This window comes from Phyllobates terribilis, unplaced genomic scaffold (assembly GCF_046119375.1).
Source record: "Phyllobates terribilis strain yellow unplaced genomic scaffold, ASM4611937v1 Scaffold_3__8_contigs__length_932513732, whole genome shotgun sequence".
Lineage (NCBI taxonomy): Eukaryota > Metazoa > Chordata > Amphibia > Anura > Dendrobatidae > Phyllobates > Phyllobates terribilis.
In genome coordinates this window covers 929,773,596-929,791,323 of record NW_027362763.1, presented here as the reverse complement: position 1 = coordinate 929,791,323, position 17,728 = coordinate 929,773,596, and the positions used below count along the sequence as shown (strand labels likewise).

The 17,728-nt window shown below is 44.0% G+C and overlaps 1 protein-coding gene across 1 annotated transcript in view; it reads left to right on the top strand.

Annotated features, from left to right (window-relative positions):
- CNST (consortin, connexin sorting protein) overlaps positions 1–17,728 on the top strand; it is a 203,321-nt gene that overhangs the window by 149,167 nt on the left and 36,426 nt on the right. The window lies entirely within an intron of this gene.

Sequence of the window (17,728 nt, the reverse complement as noted above, 5' to 3'; positions counted from 1 at the left end):
GAACTTCTTCAGTCAGTAACAACAGCTCAAAATATTAGGGCTAGTTTCATTTCTTAGCAAGTTTTCTGGTTGTGTACTGCTATTTAACAAGTGAGTGTAGCCATGTGAATTTAGTTGTGGATTAGCGTAAGGATTAACTTAACACTGAATGATTATCGTGCTTATAGGGATTTTCACACAAGCAAAAGTTGATTTTAATCAATAGATCTTGGAATCATAATAACTTCCACAATTGGATGTGTTTAAATAAAATGTTCCTGTGCTGAGATAATCTTATAAATGTTCCCCTGTGTAATGGCGGTGTCTGACCGTGCAGGAACATGGTCTGATCATACCGCAGCTCCTGGGCAGAGGAGGAAGGAAAAGAAAGTATACAGATATTACAGCAGGGGGTCACTAGATTTTAATAATGTAATTCACCACACACTCTGGGCTTGGGTGATACAAAAAGTTTGTTTACACTACGTGAACAAAACAAAATAAAGTGGTATTGGTAGACATGCGACAAAATCTCAATAAAAGTTTCGACCCTACCAGGGTCTTTTTTTCTACTGTCATTGTTGGCAGAATAGAATCGCTTATAAGGATCTAAGGACCAGGGTCCTATGTGTGGAGTGTGTGAGCTGCTTGTCTTGTCGCTGTGGTGTATTAGATGCTGTTTCACGGTCTTTTGCGAGCAATGGCAGCCTATGCGCACTCAGCGATCCATTACAAATCACTCGGTTCACGTTGTTTTCTTTGATCTGCCTATGTAAACAGGCTATTAAGCGATTGCTGATTGAGAAAAGTACTGACCTGTAGCAATAAACTGCGGCTTGGTAAACTTTTACCGATCGGTATTTGTTAAATAGCCTGTTTATACAGGCAGATCAAAATTAACGATGCGCACTGAACCATCTGTAATAGATCGCTCTGTGCACATATTCTGCCATTGTTCTCGGCAATTCCAGTCCTGTGTATCGGCGAGAACTATGATTGTTTCACTGCGCAAAAGATCACTTCATCATTTTGTTCGTTCATTGGATGATCAGCAGAAAGATCATCGTGAAGCAAGCATTCTTAAAGCTCCTCACCGCTGGAGTGATGCTTTAAACGTAAGTCCCCTGTGCCCTGGTCATATACTCGCCTTCCGGTGTCTTCACTGTTTTTCCACACTGCTCCGGTCCCGCGGCACTATGTTTTGAGTGCAGCTTCTGACTGGCCGCAAGTCAGAAGCTACGTCACAAGCTCTCAATGCAGGTCTATGAGAGCCAGCTCATGTTGTAACTGTGTTTGCAAAGTTAGCAAAATTGTATGCAAGTCTACTATGTAAACTGTAAAACAGCGCTCAAAGGTTAACATACTGTCAGATGTGCAGCAGTTCTACACTGGGTGCTGAAAGTTTCAGTGTTCCTTTTACTGACCTTGGTTACATTGTGGCTTTGTAAGAAGCTATAATCTACATTAGGCTGTGTGCCCACTATGCGTTTTTAAGCGTTTCCGCAGCGGCAATTCCACTGCTGAAACACTTAAAAAACGCTTGGTAGAAGGTCTGCCATGTTCCCCAAGGATAATCCGCATGTGCTGTGCACATGCTGCGGAAATTTCCGCTGCGGATTATCATTGCGGAAAAAAACGCAGCACTACCAATTATTTTGCGGAAGCGCAGCGTTTTCGCCGCCATTGACTTGCATTGGAACTCATGGAATCCGCCTCACTGTATATGTAGATGCGGATTCCATGCGTTTCAATGTGCGGATGGTACCCGGTTGTGGAGAAGAGGAGACTCTCCTCCGGACCCGGGTACCATAGTACCTGTAAAAAAAAGAATAAAATAAAAAATAAATATTATACTTGCCTTCTGATGGCCCGCGGTGTCCTTGTCTCGGCTTGCCTGCAGCTTGCGGTAGACTAAAGGACCTGCGGTGACGTCATTTAGTCATGTGACGGGTCACGCGACCGCTGACGTCGGTAGGTCCTTTAGTGTACTGCGAGCTGCCGGCAAGTCGAGACAAGGACACCGGGGGCCATCAGAAGGTAAGTATAATATTTCTTTTTTTACCATTCTTTCGGTCACACTATATAAATCCATGCTGGTTGCATGGATTTATATAGTGTGATCAAGTTGTCAAGCACTTTCCAAGTGATGCTAAAATCGATTGGAAAAGCGCTTTACAACCCGCATGCGGAAATGCAAGTGAAGAACGCTTCACATCATCATGTCCCTGGCAGGAAAACGCATGTACAATCCGCATGTACAATCCGCATGTACAATCCGCATGCGTTTTTTCTGCCAGGGAGATGCAGAAACGCTCAGGAAAAATCCGGAGCATTTCTGCACCGTGGGCACATAGCCTTAGGAATGGAAATAATAAAGAATACAAATAAGTATATACAGACACGCCTTAACATTGGAATTGCAACACAAAGAATGAAAAGTCGTGGTATTACGGAAATCACAGGATGGCCAGACATGTTAATGATATGCAATGAGGATGCCATGGAAACAATATTTTCAAAACATCTTGATTTATTCAGTATCGAGTGTGAGCACCATGCCAGGGAACTCTGAGATTAAAGGGCATTTTACTGCATGTGTTCCTCCTCAAATTTTTGTGCAAATGAGCCACAAGTGCAGGGGTCTTCTCCCAGCGTTTAGAGATCTCCGGCCTCCCAATCTCCTTCCCCACCGGCTGCCGCCTCCTGTCAGTGACTATTTATATGTGATGTTTGGACTCCTTGACCTGGGAATACTCTTATGTAATGCAGTTCTGTGCTCGGTCTGGACTGTCGTTATCTCACACAGTCACTGACAAAAAAAAACCCTGTTCTTACATGTCACTCAGGTCTCAAAGATCTCTATGGGAGGCTGTATCCTTGATCTCAAGCTCACAGTAGCAGACATCGCCCTTAAAAAGTAGTTAATATCCAAATCTGAATCTGTCACCACATAAATGTAGAAGTATATAAACAACCAGAAAAGCCCAAAATAGAATTAGATCCTGCATAACCTCTGGTTATTCTCAGTTAAATAAATAGAAGACCAAATAATATTAATCAGTATCTGTGTTCTCCAAATTGATTTTCGTTGCTGTAGTAATATATCCCCCCTAATAAGTGCAGATTGAAGGATTCTGTAAACCCCCCTGTTCCATGCCACCTGTCTGCTCACTCCTGTGCTGCTGTTGCAGGGCCTACTTGCTCTTGCTTATTCACATATGTTTTTTTTATATAGATAGATAGATATAGATATGTTTATTTATTAATATTAATTATATCTGGACACCGATTCAGATTCCACAACCCTTTGTGTGTGTATGTACAGTACAGACCAAAAGTTTGGACACACCTCATTTAAAGATTTTTCTGTATTTTCATGGCTATGAAAATTGTACATTCACACTGAAGGCATCAAAACTATGAATTAACAGATGTGGAATTATATACTTAACAAAAAAGTGTGAAACAACTGAAAATATGTCTTATATTCTAGGTTCTTCAAAGTAGCCACCTTTTGCTTTGATGACTGCTTTGCACACTCTTGGCATTCTCTTGATGAGCTTCAAGAGGTAGTCACCGGAAATGGTCTTCCAACAATCTTGAAGGAGTTCCCAGAGATGCTTAGCACTTGTTGGCCCTTTTGCCTTCACTCTGCGGTCCAGCTCACCCCAAACCATCTCGATTGGGTTCAGGTCTGGTGACTGTGGAGGCCAGGTCATCTGGCGTAGCACCCCATCACTCTCGTTCTTGGTCAAATAGCCCTTACGCAGCCTGGAGGTGTGTTTGGGGTCATTGTCCTGTTGAAAAATAAATGATGGTCCAACTAAACACAATCCGGATGGAATAGCATGCCGCTGCAAGATGCTGTGGTAGCCATGCTGGTTCAGTATGCCTTCAATTTTGAATAAATCCCCAACAGTGTCACCAGCAAAGCACCCCCACACCATCACACCTCCTCCTCCATGCTTCACGGTGGGAACCAGGCATGTAGATTCCATCCGTTCACCTTTTCTGCGTCGCACAAAGACACAGTGGTTGGAACCAAAGATCTCAGATTTGGACTCATCAGACCAAAGCACAGATTTCCACTGGTCTAATGTCCATTCCTTGTGTTCTTTAGCCCAAACAAGTCTCTTCTGCTTGTTGCCTGTCCTTAGCAGTGGTTTCCTAGCAGCTATTTTACCATGAAGGTCTGCTGCACAAAGTCTCCTCTTAACAGTTGTTGTAGAGATGTGTCTCCTGCTAGAACTCTGTGTGGCATTGACCTGGTCTCTAATCTGAGCTGCTGTTAACCTGCGATTTCTGAGGCTGGTGACTCGGATAAACTTATCCTCAGAAGCAGAGGTGACTCTTGGTCTTCCTTTCCTGGGACGGTCCTCATGTGAGCCAGTTTCTTTGTAGCGCTTGATGGTTTTTGCAACTGCACTTGGGGATACTTTCAAAGTTTGCCCAATTTTTTGGACTGACTGACCTTCATTTCTTAAAGTAATGATGGCCACTCGTTTTCCTTTACTTAGCTGCTTTTTTCTTGCCATAATACAAATTCTAACAGTCTATTCAGTAGGACTATCAGCTGTGTATCCACCTGACTTCTGCACAACACAACTGATGGTCCCAACCCCATTTATAAGGCAAGAAATCCCACTTATTAAACCTGACAGGGCACACCTGTGAAGTGAAAACCATTTACGGTGACTACCTCTTGAAGCTCATCAAGAGAATGCCAAGAGTGTGCAAAGCAGTCATCAAAGCAAAAGGTGGCTACTTTGAAGAACCTAGAATACAAGACATATTTTCAGTTGTTTCACACTTTTTTGTTAAGTATATAATTCCACATGTGTTAATTCATAGTTTTGATGCCTTCAGTGTGAATGTACAATTTTCAAAGTCATGAAAATACAGAAAAATCTTTAAATGAGAAGGTGTGTCCAAACTTTTGGTCTGTACTGTATAGTATGAGAAGAGGGACACAAGCATTCGTTTCTCGCAGAGATTTGTAGGGGTCATGTAACTTGTGCTAGCACGTGGTATGTGATGCCAAGAGCTGTTATTCTGTGAGGTGTTTACTGATGGGCACCGATGGCAGAATATCTGATTGCTGATTGTTTCATCATGTACATGTAATTATTGATGAGGCAACATTTAATTGTGTATATATGTAATGAAAGATGTGCCTACCTACCAACATGTAAACCGCAGTGCTAAACCCTAATATGAGTAATCAGGGATCTGACTTTTCTTGAAGGTTCATTCTCACATTGGCCACAGACATTATATCTTGTTGTATGATTCCTCTGTTTTTGGCCGGGATTGTTCCAGTCTTAGGCCTCATTCAGACGTACTGTATATGCTCTTTCCGTGTTTTTCACGAATACATTTTAGTTTATGATACTATTCACATGTCCATGTTTTTCACTAACTATGTCTCTGTGCAATACTCATGAAGACATGTCAGTTTTTTCCAGTTTCACGGATGAAAAAGGCCAATACAAGTCTATGGGTCCGTATAAAAAAAAAAAAAAACACGTACAGCACACAGATGGCATCCGAGTGCCATCCATATTCAGCATTGCAAAGAAGAGAAGCTTTGTAATTTTACATCTTTATCCACCTGTGGAAAAACACTGATGGTAAAAATGGACACACGGACCATATACTGATGATAAAAACGAACCATACACTGGTGGTAAGAAGGGACACACGGGCCATACACTGGTGGTAAGAAGGGACACACGGGCCATACACTGGTGGTAAGAAGGGACACACGGGCCATACACTGGTGGTAAAAAATCTAAAACGGACATCGTTACCATTTTTTCACACACATGTTTAAACATGGACATGTGAATGAGGCCGTCGTCTAGGTTTAGGCCCTGTTCCCGTGTAGTATAAATACTATGTTTTTTCAGTTTTGTTTTTTATTGCAGAAAATCTGTTGCGTTTAACTGTCCAAGCAAAGTGGATTTAATTTCATTAAAACTGATCCTCACTGTACATCTCAAGATGCTGTTAAACTGTTATTTTTTGTGCATTTTCTTTCGTTAAAACACATTAAAAACACTGCTTCATATCTACACCAAAAACGCATCAGATAAGGTGAAAATGATTGTTACAGCATATTGTGGTGTGCATACCTGCAGAATATATTCAGATAAAAAACAGCAGAAAAAAATTAAGCATTTATGCTACTTGTGAACACTGCCATTCTTTTTGTCACAAGTCCGGTAATTTTGCCGGATGACTGCCTCCTTAACATAAACCAAACGTACCTCATTATAGTGAATGGGGTCTGTTTGGTGCCGTTTGTATCCACATCATAAGGCCCGATTCATGCGTCTTAATATTTCCGGTACTGGAAAAACCAGTATCGGTGATGTCCGTGTGCACCTGTTTGGCAACCGTGTGCCGCATCAGGATCACAGGTACTGGTGCCTGGGAATCAGCGGTACAATCAGCGATGTTCGCCAGCGTCGGGTGCTGAAGCAATCACTCATTATTGTCCCCTGCTGGTGCTGTGATCAGCATTAGCAAGGGACAGTGATGAGAGTAGTATTCTGCCCCCACTGTGTCCTTGTGTAAAAATAAGAATAAAATAAAAAAATCCTTACTCACCAGTCTGAAGATGTCCCCCGCTCTAATCCACCTGACCGCTCACGCCGAGGAGTCGGGGAGAATGACTCGCTCCAGCGAGTTAACCCCGGAGCTGAGCTCATGAGTGGTGTCCTGTCACTCACTGAGCTTAGTGCAGCTCTGGAGTTCGATAGCTGCAGCGAGTCATTCTCCTCTGCTACTCAGAGTGTGCTGTCGCTTCAAGGCAGGTGAGTATAAGGATTTTTTTATTTTATTCTTATTTTTACAGGTTTTGGAGACATCGGGGGGTGGATACTACTCTCAACATTGTCCCTTACTTGCGCTGATCGCAGCACTGGCAGGGGTCACTAATGAGTAATCGCACCCGGCTCTTGGGAACAGCACTAGCTGTATCACTGATTCCCAGGCGCCGGTACGTGTCATCAGTGTGGGACGTTTTGCGGCCCATGCAGTGTGAAAATAGCGGACATGTCAGCGCGTTTTTCCCACGGACACACGGTGCGCAGACCCATTCATTTGAATGGGTCTGCATGTGTATGTATCTCCACTACGTGTGAAAACTGGCTGACTTGTGGAAGAGCCCTAGGGCTATGTGCCCACGATGCAGAAATGCTCAGGATTTTTTCCTGAGCGTTTCTACATCTCCCTGGCAGAAAAAAACGCATGCTGATTGTACATGTGGATTGTACATGCGGATTGTACATGCGGATTGTACATGTGGATTGTACATGCTGATTGTACATGCGTTTTCCTGCCAGGGACAAGCGGAAGTGAAGTGTTCTTCACTTGCATTTCCGCATGCGGGTTCACAAGTGCTTTCCAAGCGATTTTAGCATCACTTGGAAAGTGCTTGTCAACTTGGTCACACTATATGAATCCATGCAACCGGCATATAGTGTGACCCGAGAGAGTGTCAAAAAATAAAAAAATAAATCTATACTTACCTTCTGATGGCCCCTGCAGTCTTTCTTCTCTCCATTCTCCCTTGTCGGGAGATCGCAGTACACTGAAGGACCTGCCGACGTCAGCGTTGCGTGACCCGTCACATGACTATAACGTCAGCGCAGGTCCTTCAGTCCATCGCGAACTGCCGGCATGCGAGGAGAAGCGCACCGCGGGCCACCAGAAGTTAAGTATATATTTTATTTTTTATTTTATTCTTTTTTTTACAGGTTCTATGGTACCCGGGTCCGGAGGAGAGTCTCCTGTCCTCCACATCCGGGTACCATCCGCACATTAGAACGCGTGGAATGCGCATCTACATATACAGTGATGCGTAATCCATGTGATCTAATGCAAGTCAATGGCGGCGAAAACGCAGCACTAACGCAAAATAATTGGTAGTGCTTTTTTTTTTTCCGCAATGATAATCCGCAGCGGAAATTTCCGCAGCATGTGCACAGCACATGCGGATTATCATTGGGGAACATGGCAGGCCTTTTACCATGTATTTTTTAAGCATTTCTGCAGCGTTTTTGCCGCTGCGGAAACGCTTAAAAAAACGCATCGTGGGCACACAGCCTAAGACAGATGCCTTTTTTGCAGGAGTTTTTGGGCAAAAAACACTTTAACTCCTTAACGACCAGGAGCTAAGCCTGCCCCATTCTCAGCAGATGACAGCTGTGTCATGCAGCCATCATCTGCCTCTAACAGCCCGGAGGTGAACAGAGCTCCACCTACTGCTGTTAATCTGTCATGTGCTGCTGTCATTCTAATGATAGCGGCATTTTCAGTATATGTCTTGGGGAGCTCGCTGTTCGAACTGCTCATTGGCGCTACCGTGACGCGATCGCGGGATGCTGATTGGTTTTCATGATGGCTAGGGGTCTGCGGAAGATCCCCGTGCCCGTCATGACGGTATTCCTGTGTTCATAGGACACCATAATTTGTGTTGTATTAACAGCAAATCATGGTGTCGAATGAACCAAGGTTCAGGTCCACTAAGGGGACTAATAAATACAATAAAGAAGTGGAAAAAAATAGGTCATAAAAAATGTACAAAACATAAAAATTCAACTCGCCAATTTTTTTACCCCCGCTTAAATTAAAGATCTTAAAAAAAAAAAAAAATACACATATGTGACATTGCTATGTCCATAAAAGTTCCATCTTTCAAAATATAAAATTAATAAACCCATAAACACTGTAAAGAGAAGCAGAATCGAAATTCTAGATTTCGTTTTTTTGGGTTGCCACAGCTCCTCAAGAAAGCAATAAGAAGGGATCAAAACCTCCCAAAAATCATATCCATGAAAACATCAAGTGCCCTGCAAAAAGCAAGCCCCCACAAAGCTCCATCAATCACAAAATGAAAAGGTTATTTTGGTCTCGGAAAATAATGATACAATAATTTATTTTTTTTATGCATTTCAGAATTTTTTTTGCCACTTAAAAAACTAAAAAAACTACGCATATTTGGTATCGCCGTAATCGTACTGACAAGGAGAATCATTTCCAGGTGATTTTTCCTGCCAACGACTGGCATAAAAGCAAAACCTAAAATAACGAATATGGAATATGTATTTTTTTTCACATCTTCCAGTAAATTATATTGTAATATAAATGGTGTCATTCAAAACTGAAACTTGTCCCACAAAAAAAACCCTTTTGTATAGGTGCACAAAAGAAAAATTGCCCGGTCCTTACGGGCTTAATAAGCGACCTGTCATATATTAAGCTGCAGACAAATCCATATGAACAATAGTGCAGATTCTCCCAAGGATATTTACATGGGTTTCAGTGTGAGCGGAGCGCCACAATCTGCATTGGGGACTCCAGCACAGCACAAGCTAGATGTGTCTCGTCCTGCCATTGGTTAGGCCTCGTTCAGACACTGGCGTCACTCCGGTTCAGTAGAGCTGTGAGAGGGCCAGGTGTAATGTATTCCTTAGGATATGTGTGCCAATGTAGACTCCATTCTTGGTAATACATGTGGTACTTTGCAGCCATGTTGGTGAATTGTAGGACTTTCAGATAGCTTGCACTGCTTCATTTATAAGAAAAACTGGCCAAACCAATCCCGAGTTCAGCTTTAACTGAACAACATGGCCAGATTTACATCAGATAATGGAGGCCAACTTTCTTTGAAATCTCCTCTTTCAGATTTCCTGCAAGATTTCAATTTTTTAATCCTCATTTATGATATCTGCTATGGCTCTGAAACATAAGCATTCTGTATAAATTGAAGGGAATCTGTCAGCAGGTTTTTGCTACCCCATCTCTAAGCCTCCTGATGTAGGGGCAGAGATCCTAATTCCAGTGATATATCACTTATGGAACTGTTGGTGCAGTTTTCATAAAATCCCTGTTTTATCTGTTACAGGTCTGCCAGTTCTCAGAATGCTAAGTTCTTGTTCACACCAGTAATTGGCAGGTTTCTTCCTATGCACAGTGTACACAGAAAGCGGCCAATTAGTGGTGAAGGTGGGATTACACAGAGCTCCTAAATATGGAGGTCTACATGACTGCAGTCCTCTAGTGATAAATCCACTGATTTATCAGCAGATTATCAAAACTGCAGCAAGCAGCCCAGTAAGTGACACATCACTGGGATCAGGGTCTCTGTCTCTATATTATGCTGTTCTCAAATGAGGTGGCAAAAACCTGGTGACAGACTCTTTAACCCCTTTACAGCCCATGACGTACTAATACGCGTCTGTACCCTGGGACTTAAGAGCCTGACCCGTATTAGTACGTCATCGCGATTGCGCGCGCACACAGGCTGTGCGGGCGCAATCGCCGCTGGGTGTCAGCTGATTGTCACAGTTGACACCCGGTACTATGTGCAGGGAGCGGTCCCGCACCGCTCCCGGCACGTTAACCCCCGCAATGCTGCGATCGAAGTCGATCGCAGCATTGCGGTGGCAAGGGGAGGTGATCGGTATACTCACCTCCTCTTCCGGCCTCCAGCGCTCTTTGCCGCTGCTTCCCGGGTGTTGCCATGACGACCCGATGTAGTCATGACAACATCCGGGTCACCAGGCAGCAGGAACAATGTTGGATCATGCGCAGTGCACGACCAAACAATGTTCTCACTGTGCAGCGCTGACTGCCTGCATGGCACAGGAATGGTGCTCCATCCCTATGCTATGCAGGCGATCAGAATAAAAAAAGTGAAAGTCCCAGAGTGGGACAAAGTAAAAAAGTGTAAAAACTCCCAGAAAGTGAAAAAAATAAATAAAAAAAAAATTGAAAAAATATTATAAAAAAAAAGTAAAAAAAAGAATCCACCAAAAATAAAAATATAATGTACCCATCAATAAATATTATTATGAAAAAAAAGCAAGCAAACAATAAAAGTACACATATTTGGTATCGCCGCGTCCGGAACGACCTGACCTATAAAACTGTCCCACTTGTTAACCCCTTCAGTGAACACGGTAAAAAATAAAAATAAAAAACGAAGCAAATAAAAATGCTTTATCATCATACTGCCAAATAAAAAATGGAATAACACGCAATCAAAAAGCCGAATATAAATAAAAATGGTACCGCTGAAAACGTCATCTTGTCCCGCAAAAAACAAGCCACCATACAGCTCCATCAGCCGAAAAATCAAAAAGTTATAGCTCTCAGAATAAAGCGATGCAAAAAAATTTTTTTTTGCTATAAAATAGCTTTCATTGTGTAAAAGCGCCAAAACATAGAAAAACTATATAAATGTGGTACCGCTGTAAACGTACTGACCCGAAGAATAAAGCTGCCTTATCACTTTTACCACACGTGGAACAGAATAATAAAAAAAAAAAAAAAAATTCCTGAATTGGTGGTTTTTGTTTATTCTGCCTCCCAAAAATCGGAAGCAATCAAAAAATATCACGTGCCTGAAAATGGCACCAATAAAAACGTCAACTCATCCCGCAAAAAACAAGCTGTCACATGACTCTGTCTGCCAAAATATGGAAAAATTATAGCTCTCAAAATATGGCGATGCAAAAACTAGATTTTACAAAAAATGCGTCTTTTAGTGTGTGATAGCTGTCAATCATAAAAACCCCATATGATTCTGGTATCGCTGTAATCGCACCGACCCGAAGAATAAAGTCGTCTAATCACTTATACCGCACGAGGAATGGCGTAAAAAATAAACTCTCGGGTTAGGGTTGTGCTAGGGTTAGGGTTGGGCTAGGGTTAGGGCTGGGGTTGGGGTTAGGGTTGTGATGGGGTTGGGATTTTTTTCAAAAGTAAGTAAAAAAGATGACGATATGGCGACTAGTGTTGAGCGCAAGTGCTCGCTACTTGAGTTTGCATCGGGTGCTCTGGTATGCATTGAGTATCGTGGGTATTTGAGTGACATGCTCGAGTCTCCGCCCCATATGCTTCGCGGCCAAAAAAACTTTGCGGGGATTGCCTGCCATGCACGAGCGATCCCCTCATGGTTTTTTTTGGGTGTCTAATAACCGTGAAACATGCGGGGCAGGGACTTGAGCATGTCACTCGAGCACACGCAGTACATGGTGCATACCTGAGTACCCGATGCAAACTCAAGTAGCGAGCACTTGCACTCAAGACTAATGACAACTTATTCAATATGATGACCTAATGTTATCAAATTCTGTGTCGTACCTCTGGGTTCAAAATGTTCACTATACCCCTTGATAAAAACCTTGAGGGGTCTAGTTTCCAAAATGGGGTCACTTGTGGGTGTTTCCACTGTTTAGGCACACAGGGGCCCTCCAAACGCGACATGGTGTCCACTAACAAATTGAATGGAAAATCGGCTCAAATTGTTAGTGGACACCATGTTGCGTTTGGAGAGCCCCTGTGTGCCTAAACATTGGAGCTCCCTCACAAGTGACCCCATTTTGGAAACTAGACCCCCCAAGGCACCTATCTAGATGCATAGTGAGCACTTAGAACCTCCAGGTGCTTCACAAATTAATCCGTAAAAATGAAAAAGTGGAAAAAAAAATACTTTTTCATTTTTAAGGATTAATTTGTGAGACACCTGGGGGTTCAAAATGCTCACCACCCATCTGGATAGGTTCCCAGGGGGGTCTAGTTTCCAAAATGGGGTCACTTGTGGGGGGTTTCCACTGTTTAGGCACATCAGGGGCTCTCCAAACGCAACATGGCGTCCGCTAATTATTCAAGCAAATTTTACAATAGAAAATTCAAATGGCGCTCCTTCCCTTTCGAGCCCTGCTATGCGCCCAAACAGTGTTTTTTCCCCACATATGGGGTATCTGCGTGCCCAGGGGAAATTGCACAACAAATTTTGGGGTCCATTTTTTCCTGTTACCCCTGCGAAAATAAAAAAAAATTGGGTCTAAAGTAACATTTTTGTGAAAAAAGTTAAATGTTCATTTTTTTCTTCCACATTCCAAAAATTCTTGTGAAGCACCTGAAGGGTTAATAAACTTCTTGAATGTGGTTTTGAGCATCTTGAGGGGTGCAGTTTTTAGAATGGTGTCACTTTTGGGTATTTTCTGTCATAAAGGCCCCTCAAAGTCACTTCAAATGTGATGTGGTCCCTAGAAAAATGGTTTTGTAAATTTTGTTGGAAAAATGAGAAATCGCTGGTCAACTTTTAACCCTTATAGCTCCATAACAAAAAAAAATTTTGGTTCCAAAATTGTGCTGATGTAAAGTAAACATGTGGGAAATGTTATTTATTAACTATTTTGTGTGACATATCGCTCTGATTTAAGGGCATAAAAATTCAAATTTTGAAAATTGCAAAATTTTCGCCAAATTTCCGCTTTTTTCACAAATAAACGCAAGTGATATCGAAGAAATTTTACCACAATCATGAAGTACAATATGTCACGAAAAAACAATCTCAGAATCAGGGGGATCCGTTGAAGCGTTCCAGAGTAATTACCTCATAAAGTGACAGTGGTCAGAATTGTAAAAATTGGCCTGGTCATTAACGTGCAAACCATCTTGGGTTGTAAAGGGGTTAAATAAGTATAAATAAATAAAATTGCAGTTTTTATTGGTAAAATAGCATTTATATTCATATGGCAAGCCCAATGAAAATGTATGTGTTTTTGCTAAACTACTTAAAGGGGCTATCCAGGCTATTTAATTTTTTTTTACTGCGTGTCTGAGCACTAACAGGCAGGTCAGCTCGGGGAGCCGGCTGTCAGTCAGCATGATGCTGGCAGTCACACCCTGTCATCAGAGCCGCACAGGAGATACAGAGCTGCGCTGTGGACAAGGAGCAGCTGAATCGCCGACAGGAGCGGTTAGTGAACGCTCTGAGCCCGTGCAGGGTACAACAGGCTGGTAGTTGCTTCTGATAGCACTATAGGCCCTTAGTAGAAAAAATAATCCTGGACAACCCCTTTAATTTCATACTGTAAATCTAAATTTAAAACAAATTTAAATCTGTTATCTGTAGGAAAATGAGCGTTGTGTGTGCAGAGGGAGTGGATCTGCGCTGAGTACACATGGCACAGGCTCAGACTTTGCTCTAGTATTCTGAGATTAGAGGTGAAGAGCAGTTTTGAGATGCAGTAAATGGGGTTATGCTTTTCTCTCATACACGGGACTTTGTCATTCAGTATACTGGACTTCTGAAAGTGAAGGTTGTTTTACAGTGCATACAAATAAGGCAATCCTTGTGGGAACTGCTGCCCTGGACGCTCACTGACTGTTTGCTTACCCTGTTCACATTACTTTATGAGAATGTAGCAGAGGCGTAGCTAGGGGTTCAGCTCGGGAGGGGAGGGGGGGGGGGGGCAAAATAGCTGGGTGGGCCCCTAACCAGTAACCCTAATTTCAACTATGGTGGCGCACTGATATCACCGCCATATGGTGACATATAGTGGTAGATACCAGTCCTGCAGAACATATAAGAGATTACAGTGCAGTTATTGATGGTGACCTACAGACGACGTTCTTTTTGATGGAGTCGTTCATTTTTCGCATCTATTCCATAAACATTGTAAATAAAAAAGCTAAACACCATTGTGGAATTGCACCTTTTTTGCAATTTCAACACACTTGGAATTTTTGGGGTCATTCAAAAGTACAACTAACCCGCAAAAAAAAAGCCCTCATATGTCTATGTGGACAGAAATCTAAAAAAGTTATGGCTCTTGGTAGTAGAGGAGGATCATAGAAATGTTTATAAGTGACAATCGATACATATGTATGGTCCTCTAAATGATAACATGCATCATCCATTTCAACATCCCATAAGAATGAAATGCTCATATACAATCACATTAGCAAAGGCATAACAATGCAACAGCCCCTCATTATAAACACGTGACTTAGCTGAGCCCCCGCATGCTTGCAACGCATTTTCCCCTGAAAGGAGTTGTCCGACCTTGAGGAGTAAGTCTGCAGTCGCTCTATATGACTGCAGACTTGTGAATCCTCACATTGTGTGCACTGTATGCTGTGAGGATTCTCCGGTGTCGGGAGGTTGTGTGACCACATTAAGTAGAAATAGTAGGTGTGATTAATTAGGTAGCCATGTTCTAGGACAAAAATATCAGGAAGCTTTAAATCCTTCTCCTCATAGGCCTCATACCTATAGTCATAGGGAGGGCGTATTAGAGACTATTAAAGAACAGTCAACCAGGAGCAGGGGCGCCCTTTTTGCAGCTAGGTAGATCTCCAAGGTATATCCTGGGTCTTATTGTCCAGACAGAGTATGTTTATTTTAGGGTTAGGGTTACACACCTACGAGATGGTTCTGTTTGGCTTTTTATAATATACTAGATGGTGGCCCGATTCTAACGCATTGGGTATTCTAGAATATGTATGCGGCCGACCGGGCTCGACTAATCAGTGAAGCAGTGTTTAAATGGGTTGTGCACTACTATAAATTAACCCCCCAATGTATCCCCCCGGGGCCCCTAATGAATTTTGGAGGACTGGGGAGCGAGGCCGCCGGTCGGGGAACTTCTGCTGCGAGCAGCCGGGAGATGACCGGCTAGCACAGGGTGAGCGTGGGAGCGGGTGAGCGTTGGAACGTGTGAGGGTGAGAATGTGAGCGTGAGAATGTGAGCGTGTGAGGGGGAGCTTGTGAGGGGGTGCGTGTGAGGGGGAGCGTCCGAGGGTGAGCATGAGCGTCAGAGCCTGAGCGTCAGAGCGTGAGCATGAGCGTCAGAGCATGAGCGTCCGAGAGCGTGAGCGTCCGAGCGTGAGCGTCCGAGCCTGAACGTCAGAGCGTGAGCGCGTGACTGTCCGAGCGTGAGCGTGAGAGCGTGACTGTCCAAGCGTGAGCGTCTGAGCGTGACTGTCCGAGCCTGAGCGTCCGAGCGTGAGCTTCCGAGCGTGCGCGTCCGAGCGTGAGCTTGTGAGCTTCCGAGCGTGAGCTTGTGAGCGTCCGAGCGTGAGCGTCAGAGCGTGAGCTTGTGAGGGTGAGGGTGAGCGTGTGCGGGTAAGCGTATGAGGGTGAGCCGCTAACTGCCCCATCTTTTTCTGAAATCCCGCGTCGCTGATTGGCCGCGGCCTGACCAATCAGCGACGTGGGATTTCCTGGACAGACAGACAAACGGGATAAGACAATTATATATATTAGACTAGATGGTGGCCCGATTCTAACGCATCGGGTATTCTAGAATATGTATGCGGCCGACCGGGCGCAATTAGCAGAGCGGTGTTTAAATTTGGCGGCAATATCGGTGATTGGTCGTGGGCGGCGGCCGCGATCAATCAATGAACTGTGTTAGTGAGGACTGGAGAGCGTGTTTAAATTTGGCACCAAAATAGCTGATCCGTCGCGACCAATCAGCAGAGCGTTGTTGAAATTTGGCGCCAATCTCACTGATTGGCCGTGGCCGGCGGGCGGCCGCGACCAATCAGCAGAGCGGTGTTTAAATTTGGCTGCAAAATCGGACGTCTAAGCGTCCGAGCGTCAGCTCCCGAGCGTGAGTGTCGGCCGCTAACGGCCGCCATCTTGTTCCGAAATCCTGCGTCGCTGATTGGCCGCGGCCTGACCAATCAGCGACGTGGGATTTCCTGGACAGACAGACAGAGACAGGATAAGACAATTATATATATTAGATAGTCATCCTCAACCTTGTGTGGAGTTTTAGATTGTATTAAGTAAAGTCAAGTCAGGTTGTATAATATGAGATGGGATATACACTGGGCTGATGGGAACCTGACTCTTACTACAGAACGGTGTCACATGTTTATATATACAGCCCATAATAAAAATAAATGCTCTGGGCATTGAAGATTCGAGCAGCTGCCATAAATCTTCTGAGCCACAGATTGAGACCCGCAGACACAAGACAAGGATTCAGAGGGGTCAAGGTGTTATCAGCCTCCTGTCTCCTCACTGAGCACTTCTGAAACCTCCGGTCTCAGATATAGGCAGGAGCCTGGACTCTCCTACAAAAAGCCGATGATGTCGTCTACTAGATTCCTGTCATACGCAAAAGCTCCTCTCTGGTGGGTAGAAGCAGAGCCAAGTGCTTGACCTGACGTTTCTGCAATAATGCTATATGCACGAGACGGCTGTTCACCCAGGTACAGTGCCGACCCATGGGTCATTTAACCCTCTGCCCCATGGCTCAGCCCGCCTTTGGCTCTGACCCACACAGAGGACGTTGGAGTCCTGCCACTTCGAAATGATGTCACTGCGCCGGGACTTTGACTTTCTGCGCCTCAGCTGTTCTGTAGACTGCAGGTTTAAAGCAAACCTGTGGGCTACAGAACATAGAGCGATAGACTCTATCCCGGGGATTAACTATATCGGCTGTGCACGCCGATACACTTAAAAGTAGCGTGACTCCGGGTGGGCCCCTCTGAGCGCGGGGCCTAGGGCTGCCGCCCCCAGTAGCTACGCTACTGGAATGTAGTAAAGCTCGGGGGAGGGGGTGTCATACAACAAAGGTTACACAAAGCAGCTTGTGAAGCAGGGCTGTGGAGTTGGTAAGCCAAACCTCCGACTCCAACTTCGACTCCTCAATTTCCATGACACCAACTCTGACTCCACGACTCTGCCTCAGATTCCCTCATACATAGTTCATGTTTAAGTGATAAATTTACTGTAGCACAGATTAATCTCCGCTAAAAGTCTAGACCCTTAGATCAGGAATAGGACAGACATTTATAGGGCGGTATTGTCACAATGGGGGCAGGCTTTGCAGCATGGAGAATCCCCCCCCCCACATGTGCTCACCCACCTATGTACTCTCTCTTTCCCCCATGTGCTGACTTCTCCCGTCTATGTGCTATCCCCCTTGTC